General features: G+C 43.4%; 1 long non-coding RNA gene across 2 annotated transcripts in view; it reads left to right on the top strand.

The window, feature by feature from the left end:
- Positions 1 to 461: 461 nt before the first annotated feature.
- LOC307224435 overlaps positions 462 to 7,380 on the top strand; it is a 173,692-nt gene continuing 166,773 nt past the window's right edge. For both annotated transcript variants that reach the window (XR_013842515.1, XR_013842516.1), the window contains exon 1: positions 462 to 475. This is a non-coding gene — a long non-coding RNA (uncharacterized lncRNA). The remainder of the gene's footprint in view (positions 476 to 7,380) is intronic.

Here is a 7,380-nt window from a genome sequence, read left to right as displayed (position 1 = left end):
CACACACACCTGTGGGCCAAGTTTGATAGGTGGCTAATAACATCAGGTGAAAGAAGCTTTGAGATCACACCATGTGGGCAAAAAGGTATGTACAGTGCTTCCATAGCCCCAACAATCAGCTGATTGTCAGTGTTTGGGAAGCCTTGAGATGAGATTTTGACTGAATACACACCATGCATTTAGAGCACATTTAAGGCACTTTCCCCTGCCCAAATAAACCTGTGAACAGCAGTTTGTTAATGGTGCTGGGAATTGTAGCTCTGTGAGGAGTAAACTACAGTTCCTGTGATTCTTGGGTGGGGGCAATGCACTTTAAATGCATGGTGTGTAAGCTGTATCAGTCATATACAAGCAAACTTAGGTTGCACAATGAAAATGAATTGGGCACTTGCAGAAAAACCTGCTTTACAAAAAGATAAAAACAACACCCTTTCTTTTGCACTAAGGAAAGCGATGAGAAAATGCACTGGAAAGTGTGGAATAACAATTGCTTGACACAGTGTTGTCTACTCATGTGTGAGAATTAAAAAAAAGGAATGCTCAAGAAACAATGGACATCCTACAAACTCTGTGCAAACTTTGTGCAAACAAATCAGCACCAACACTGAACAAGCAGGTTATCTGGAAGACAGCCCTCTGTCTTATTCATCCTGCAGTATCCCATGTCATGTGTCCGTAAAAGTAATAGGAACAAGCTGAAAGGAGCTGGTTTGGGTGACAAGTGTGGGACTCACCTGTCCTTCCTGAAGTTTAAAACTGGCACGCTCCTCTCTCATGAATTCATTCTGTCCCATTTCTGTAAGCTTGATATCCCCAGTGGTGGTCATTTATGTGCATCTATCTGAGGAACATTTGTCATCTCCCAATTCCAGAGGATGCTTGTACACCAAGAATCTTGGGCTTGCTGAGCCCAGTTAAATTTTGTGACCTGTTTTGAATACCTGATTGTTTGTCGTCTGGGACTACAGGAGCTAATTCAAGGAGAACGAGAGTAATGGCATTACCTGTTTCCAACATGAAATCAGCCCAACCTGATAGCAGGAGTGATGTCAGTCGTTCTGGATCGATAAAAGACTGGCCAACAATCTCTGGAATTAGAAGCATCCTAACAGACTCCTATGGAGCAAGGCAGTGCGTTCTATAAATATACCCAGTACTTGGGTTCCATGGAACATACTGGCTCTTCTGCTGGGGTTTTATTTTCTCCTTTAATGACACTGAAAAGGAATGGGATAGCTTTTAGAGCCTTGGACAGGGAAAAATAAACCAACTCCTTAGAAATAATAACAGGTTGTAAAGTTTTGAGGCTTCCAAAATTAATAACAGGTTATGAGGTTTGGATAACAGCATGGCTATACTTAATAGCTATTCCTAAGACAGATATTGTTCATCAGGAATTGCCAAAAAGCACTCTCTCTCTCTCTCTCTCTCACACACACACACACACACACACACTCATTTCTATTTCTTATACTGCGTTTGGGTTACAGAGCCCGGTTTTGGGAAAGGCACAATTGTTGCTATCAGTTTGACAGGGCAGGCCCAAACCTTTAGCGGAAGGAAGGGGAGCCAAAGGTCCTTCAGATATTGTGGAGCTCCCATCAGTCCTAGCCAGCATGGCCAATAGTCAGAAATGCTAAGAACTGGAGTAACATCTGCTGGGACAGAGGTTTCCCACTGCTGCTTTCATTGTTGATCGTTTGCACTTGTTTTGAGGACTGGGGAATTAAGGTATTGATGGAGGCCTCACAGCCTCCTTCACATGATAGGTAGCAGCTGCCAGATACAGTTGTGCACCCAGGGGTTTGTGAAACCAGCCCCTGTCAAGGGCACAAGTCCAGGCGTATAGCTCTTTGCCAGGGGCGCATAGCTCTTTGCCAGGGGCGCCAATACAGCTACTTGCCATGGGCACAAGTTATCCTAGGGTTGCCATCTTTGTTCTGGCAAAATAAAGGACAGGACCGGGGCAGATTGCAGGGTGATTTTTTTCGCCACCTGGTGCTGAAATGACTTCAAAGCAATCCATTGCAGTCTAACAGGATGGCCTGCTCTGGAATTTGTCGGTCACAAACACACACAAACACATGAATTTGTAAATGTGTCTGTGCTTTGCAACCCAGAGCTTAACTACATTTCATACACATGCAGTACTGTACAGCAATATATGCAGGCTAGGGCAAACAAACAAACAAACAAACTAATGGGGGAGGCATATTCTTCTCTTATTTTACTTGAAGAAGAAGAGTGGGTAACTTTCAGGCTCCTGGGATTTGCTTTGCTTTTCACTAGAACTCTTGAGATCCACCATCCTAAGCCAAGTGCAAAATAGTGATTGTGCAGAATATAGACTTCCCAGGTTTCTTTGGGGGGAGTTGTGGACGTTACATGCATGGTGTGTACGCAGCCTAAGTGTATATTCTTCTCAGTCACTTTCTTGCACTTGGCCTTGTGCCACATTTGTTACGTTTGCATTAAGGAATAATGTGCCTTTGAGCACATGTTCCGTTGAGGAATTTGTTTTCAGGGGCAGAGCTGAGCCCACAAACCAGTCACAAGCAACACACACAAAATCATTCCTGACACATACGCAACTTTCTTCACCTCAGTTGACTAAAATACAGCCCGAGTCCTTTAAAAGAGGCCCCATGGATACAGAGTACAGTGGTACCTCAGGTTACAGATGCTTCAGGTTACAGACACTTCGGGTTACAGACTCCACTAACCCAGAAATAGTACCTCAGGTTAAGAACTTTGCTTCAGGATGAGAGCAGAAATTGCGTGGCGGCAGCGCAGCGGGAGGCCCCATTAGCAAAAGTGGTACCTCAGGTTAAGAACAGTTTCAGGTTAAGAACGGACCTCCAGAACGAATTAAGTTCTTAACCTGAGGTACCACTGTACACATGTTCCATGGGGCCTCTTTTAAAAGACTCACCCTGTAGATGGAAGGGGGAAAGCCTTGTTGTTGTTGTTAAACAATGGTCAGAAACCATTGTTGATCTGTTGCAAATCACCCAGGGATCTGCCAGTAGATCAGCCTTCTGCCCAACTTCTGAAGATTAGCAGCTTTCAGGTTCAGTGAATCTCCAGAGGAAAGGGGTTTTCCTGAATGTATTTACATGTACTTTTGGCCCCATCTTACCCATTTGCAAATATGTTGTGTGAATTGTTTCCACACTTTTGTACACACACACCCCACCTGAAATCTTTTTATCAACAGTGGTTAAGAAATATTTTAAGTAAACACTAATTTACAAAGCTGCACCTCGCTGCTCAGGTTCTCATAGAGCTCCACTGTCAGCAACTCCCTGCATAACAACATCGCTTTAGGGTAGGAAAAGGCAATAAAAACTCTGATCTCCTGACAACAAATATTAAAATGTACAGGAGTCGCACAGAGAACTATATGCACCCCTCCCAAGCCAAAGGGCTTAATTGAGAGGCAGAACCGCAAAAGAATAATGGATAGGCATTTATGATTTTCTCCAAAAAAGATTGCGAGACGAGATAGTGTGATTTACATAGTCTGCGAATGTCTTACAATCTTTAATGCACCTACATTTCTTACTGTATAATATTATTCTTTTTTTAGAAAAGTTGTCACACTGCAGTTTGCATGGCCTCTGATAGCTGGTGCTGCCAAATACTGGTACATCAGGAAGACGAACATGGTGGGTAGCCGGTTGCGCAGTGGAGGCCAATAAGGAAGAAAGTAGGTGCTTGGACGGCAGAGGCTGGCAGAGGCCACAGAATCCACGAACAGAAGGAGGAGATTCCAAGAAGATTGGAAGAAATTTAAGGACTATTTAGCAAAATATTCTAAGATAACATAAGTAGTACCATTTGTGAGTACCAAATTGGCTTAGGAGTTATATGTTTTAAATTGTATAATATTATGGATATAAGTGAATAGGATAAGAAAGAAATATGTTAATTGATCAAGTTAATTTTATTGGAAAACTGCTACAATGAGTTATCTGGAAACTTAGCTTGAGGGATTCGAGGAAGTCATTCAATAATGGTAATAAAAATATGATTATAATAGTTAGGATAAATGTTTGTATGTTTGTTTTTTATATTGTAATGTTTTTTTTTCTTTTTTGTTTATGTTTGTTACAAATTTGGAAAACCAATAAAAAACATGGGGGGGGGGGAGAGCGCCATGGAGTAGGCAGCAGAGGTTGACAAGGGTGTGGTGAGCCAGGAGCCTTGCAAAACCCAACTATTCTCTGAAGTGGTGCTGCCCTCTCCACAGAAAAAGCCAAACCCCTCTTGGGAGCAGTGTCCATCCGCTGTTACTGGAGTGGCGTTAACAGGAGAGAGACGCTACTTCAGAGAGTGGTTTGGCTGGTGCAGCTGCAGGGACAGGAGATGGAAAAGAACCATGAAAAGAAAGCCTTCAACAACAGGAGGTTTGAAGGAGAAATGTGGGTGGGGGGAGCTTGAAGGTACTCTCTCACCCCCATCAGCTGATGGGTGTTGAGAGTGGGCTTTTCTCAAGGCTTGCAAATGTTCCCTCCCCACCCCCTATTTATCTTTCAACCCCCTGCAGAGGTTTGAAGTTAAAGCATGGAGGAGGATATTTGAAGGTTTTGCAACCATCTGCCCATCAGGTGATGGGCAGATGGGAACTTTCTTCCATCTTTTTCAAAACCCCACAGAGCTTTGAAAAGCCTTTGCAAACATCTCCACTTGTTTGTAAGGGATGGGAAGGGCAGGGCTGGTTTGGTGCGAGCTGTTAGGGAAGTGGAAGTTCGACGAAGTATAATCAGGTTAGGCAGGGGTGGTGAGCAACGTGGGTAGGGGCAGTTGTCCCTAATATTCAAATAATACTCCTTCAAAGGAGAAATAAGTACTAAAAGGGATATTCCTAGCAGATTAACACACTGCATAGAGATTCTAATTTAATATTTGCATTTATAATAATTCTTGACTCCAAAGTGTTTAATAATAGCAGCAACAGGACTCTCCCCAACCCTCAATTATACTGCTAAAGTGAAAACAGCTTGGAGCAACCAGGAGTCTTATTTTTGTGTGGAAGAACTGTGAATTGTGTTTATTTCTGACACTCACAACTGATTCCTGGGCTCATAATTTTTTAATTCTACGTCTATGTCTTTTGCACCAGGCTCCAGCTGGTGTATTTTGGGGTTGTAGTAAAAGACAAAGTAGATCCTACAAGCCAGAGACCTGCCTGTTCCTAGCTTAAATTGTACTCATGCAGATGCCACAACAATGAATATAATGAAGTGTCTGCAAGCCTCCCCAAAAGAGTTCATCCAAGGTCAACCAGAGTCTTGGGATACTTTGGAATGCAATGGGAATGTCTATTATCCACACCTGCACATCATAGGTGTGGAAGAATTTTTTGTCTTATTAATTTGCACCTTAGGGAAAATATCCTGATATTGAGCATTTATTTATTGGTCTTTATATTTTCTGTTGATGTTGCCAGGGAGCTTTTGCAATGAATATGTCAGTAATCTGGTTCTACAGCCAGAATAATCACTGTTTGCATGGTCCAATGAAGAAATTCTGTGGAAGATGCAATGATGTCCAGCCCAAACTCTAGAGACATAGAAGGGAATCAGTCACTAAGAAGAAACGCCCTGTGTGACTCTCTGTCTCCCCCAAATGCTTTTTACATGTGACAAAACTACAGAGCATATGGAGTTCTAACTTTCCCCAGCTGTTATAGTGGTGCCTTCCCCCTCCCCCCAAAAAGCAACCTCTTATGTCAGGAGCAGAGAAAGACTGGGGCTTCTTTTACTATGGGACGCAGGTGGCGCTGTGGTCTAAACTACTGAGCCTCTTGGGCTTGATGATCAGAAGGTCGGCAGTTCGAAACCCCGCAATGGGGTGAGCTCCCGTTGCTCTGTCCTAGCTCCTGCCAACCTAGCAGCTTGAAAGCATACCAGTGCAAGTAGATAAATAGGTACAGTGGTGCCTCGCAAGACGAAAAGAATCCGTTCCGCGAGTCTCTTCGTCTTGCGGTTTTTTCGTCTTGCGAAGCAACCCTATTAGCGGCTTAGCGGATTAGAGCTATTAGCGGCTTAGCGGCTATTAGCAGCTTAGCGGCAAAGCGGCAAAGCGGCTAAGCGGCTATTAGCGGCTTAGAAAAAGGGGGGGAAAGCGAAAAAATCGCAAGACTCGCAAGACGTTTTCGTCTTGCGAAGCAAGCCCATAGGGAAATTCATCTTGTGAAGCTCCTCGAAAAACAGAAAACCCTTTCGTCTAGCGGGTTTTTCGTCTTGCGAGGCATTCGTCTTGCGGGGCACCACTGTACTGCTGCGGCAGGAAGGTAAATGGTGTTTCCATGCGCTGCCCTGATTTTGGTGTTCTGTTGCACCAGAACTGGCTTAGTCATGCTGGCCACATGACCCGGAGAAACTGTCTGTTGACAAACGCCGGCTCCCTCGGCCTGTAAAGTGAGATGAGCACCACAACCCCAGAGTCGTCTGGGACTGGACTTAACTGTCAGGGGTCTTTTACCTTTTTTCTTTTCTTTTACTGTATAGTCTCCATGTCTTTGGTCTCTTCAGAAAATGCAACTTGCAGGGGATAATATTGAGGTGTGTTAGTTAACCTGGATACAGGTTGCATGTGTGCTAAAAGAATCTTTGCCACTCCCCCCCCTCTTTTTTACTCATACTGGTTTGCACATAGGAATGGGGGGAGGGGAGGGGAATCTGATGAAGGCTGCATTTTAAGTTGAATCTACTGACCTTGCAGTTTCTAAAACAATATGAGAACCAAAATCCTTTGAAAGTTGCACATGTCTGAATTTTGCAATGCAGTTCTCCAATAAAAGACTGCTTCCAAAAGTGCATGTATTAACGAAAAGTATGCATCGAAATCAACATACCAATGAAAAAATATATATAAGCATGCATTATACTATGAGAAACTGCAAAAATGTGTGCCTTAAACGCATTTCTGCATGCAGTGTTGACTATTTGGATAAATTTACACTAAAATGCTGAAGAGTTTTCATGGCCATTTATTTTAAAAAGGAAATCTGCAAATTGCTAAAGAAATGTGGAGAGCACAGCCCCACAAAATGGCATGTCCCAATTTAATTGGGGCAGTTGAGGGGTATGTTCTAACAGCATAGGAAGCTAAGTTATGGCAAGTCAGACCACTGGTATATTTGGCTCAATAATGTGAGCATGGACAGAAAGCAGCTCTCCAGGATTTCAAACAAGGGTCTGTCTAGAAATTGAACCTTGGCTTTTTGCATTCTACAGCTCTTCCACAAGGATGGAAGGAACACAGTGTAATGTGCGAACACTTCTCTGTTGTGCAGCTGCATCCCAAGTCATAAGACAGGCCCTCGGCAGAATTACGGTGAAAAGAATTGTTGCAGTTTTGCTCTATGTGTAT

The sequence above is a fragment of the Podarcis cretensis genome (genome assembly GCF_951804945.1).
Source record: "Podarcis cretensis genome assembly, chromosome: 9".
NCBI lineage: Eukaryota > Metazoa > Chordata > Lepidosauria > Squamata > Lacertidae > Podarcis > Podarcis cretensis.
This window is presented reverse-complemented; position numbering and strand designations above follow the sequence as displayed.